Source organism: Portunus trituberculatus, chromosome 22 (genome assembly GCF_017591435.1).
Source record: "Portunus trituberculatus isolate SZX2019 chromosome 22, ASM1759143v1, whole genome shotgun sequence".
Lineage (NCBI taxonomy): Eukaryota > Metazoa > Arthropoda > Malacostraca > Decapoda > Portunidae > Portunus > Portunus trituberculatus.
The window spans coordinates 8,404,093-8,406,314 of NC_059276.1; the positions used below are offsets into that span (position 1 = coordinate 8,404,093).

At 48.2% G+C, this 2,222-nt stretch overlaps 1 non-coding gene across 1 annotated transcript; it reads right to left on the reverse strand.

Annotated features, from left to right (window-relative positions):
* Window positions 1-2,148: 2,148 nt before the first annotated feature.
* On the reverse strand, window positions 2,149-2,222 carry Trnal-caa. The gene has a single exon. It is a non-coding gene; the product is annotated as a tRNA-Leu (tRNA).

Here is a 2,222-nt window from a genome sequence, read left to right on the forward strand (position 1 = left end):
GCTCTAACTAGAGAGCAAACCAATTAATGTAATAACATTCTATTATGTGATGATCGATTTCGTTCCTGCATCGCGCACCTCGAATTGCGTTTTATCGCTCACTGACGAGCGAAGCAAGGGATTCCTGACATCCTCACACACGAGCATTGACAGGCGAGCGTCCAGTGCCAAGAGTCCATAGCCACTGCTTCGTACTGTGTCTGCCCGCCGCCATGCTACCGTCAGACGCCCCATTGACAGTGTTGCCTTGGCGCATCCTGGTCCCTCTGCTGCAGCTGTATGGCTGCTTCCCATACAGGATATCTTCCACCAACTCTCCGCCAGTGTTCAGCCTCCCGCTGTGCCTGTGCAGCGTGGCCATGCAGTTATTGATGGTGGTCTTTTTAAGCATGACCTCTGATATGAAGAACATGTCATTGGTCTCACTGGACATGGGCGCCATCAGCTACGTCGTTTCCAGCACAGTCGTGGCAGTTTCATGGTCGCTGATTGGCTTCATCCTGCTGATGAATAGTGCTGCAGTCGCTTCTCTCCTGCATGACCTGTCCCAGATGCAGAATGTCTTCTCGCCGTCCTGGCGCCATTGGTTGTGCAATGCGAGGACACTGCTGATGCTGTCAAATGGGATTACTTCAACATGCTTCTCCGTATCCTTCATCTTCCTCACTGTAAGACCCTCTACTATCCTGGACACTTTGTTCCTTACAATGACTGCTCTGATCAATCCTATCATCTTCTGGCTGCCCATAGAGCTGTTCTACTCGGTGCTCGCCGTCCTGGCCCACCATCTTCTGGTCAATACGAAGGCTACTGCGACCAAGGTGTCCGCTTTCCTCGCCGATAACGAGTCTTTTAAGTGCGAGAATGACGTGAAGACGACGATGGCGGCGCTGGTGCACCTGGACGCTGTCATTCAGGAGGTAAGTGAAAGAATGCGTCTGCAGTGGTGAACGGGATACAACGAATTGTTCAAAAGTTCTGTTACTTAGCCACAAAACAACTGTTAAAACTGTCATTAATTCAGCTTCTAATAATTACAAAAAAATGCATTATACAAAATGACACTGAAACTATTAGCTTGTGTTAGGAGCACCACCGTGTTGTGGAATCTGCCGCCCAAAGAATATTTCAGAACGTGAGCAACCCGGCAGGTGGAGGTGAAGCGGGAGAAGACCACACGCCTGTTCTTCCCAATCATCAACATATTCTTCGTGATTGCGATCATGTTCGCCATCACCACCCCTTACTCCATCATTCAAGGGAGCAACACAGGCACCTTCGGAGCGTTGGTGTTAGGCTCCTACATCATGTACAGCCTGTTTCACGCGGGCCAGATGTTCACCAGCCAGGTTAGCCTTCTCGCTTCGCCGCGTGCCGCCGCTCAGGCGTCGATAGTTTTGTCAGATAGCTGGTTAATGAATGAGTGATGGCTAGATGGCTTATTAGCTTAATTATTATCTAGCCAGGTATTTAGTCACATTTTTTATCGCTGTCACTAAATCAGTCAATTAGTGAGGGAGGGAGAGAGGGAGGAAGGAAGTGACAGTTACTTGTTTAGTTAGTCTGGTAGCTAAATACTATCGAAGTCAGAGTTAATTAGCTGATTAATCAGATAGTTAAACACTCACTGAGTTAGATAGTGTCAGGCAGTCTGACAGTTTATAAGAGAGCTCGTAATTTGTATTACTGTAATAGATTTATCAGTCATTCAGTCAGTCAGTTAGTCAAACAGTCAGTTAACAACTCAGTCATCACAATCAGTTCATAGATAAAAAAAAATTGAGTCATCACAATGTCTTCTCCAGGTGAGTGAAGCCGAGGGAGTCTTGAAGCAGCTGAGAGCCAAGAGTCAGGACCTCAGTGTCAGCCTAAAGGTATGTGTGTGTGTGTGTGTGTGTGTGTGTGTGTGTGTGTGTTTGATCACTGTTTGATCACTGTTTGATCTGCTGCAGTCTCTGACGAGACAGCCAGACGTTATCCTACGGAACGAGCTCAGAGCTCATTATTTCCGATCTTCGGATAGGCCTGAGACCAGGCACACACAACACACCGGGACAACAAGGTCACAACTCCTCGATTTACATTCCGTACCTACTCACTGCTAGATGAACAGGGGCTACACGTGAAAGGAGACACACCCAAATATCTCCACCCGGCCGGGGAATCGAACCCCGTTCCTCTGGCTTTTGAAGCCAGCGCTCTAACCACTGAGCTACCGTGTG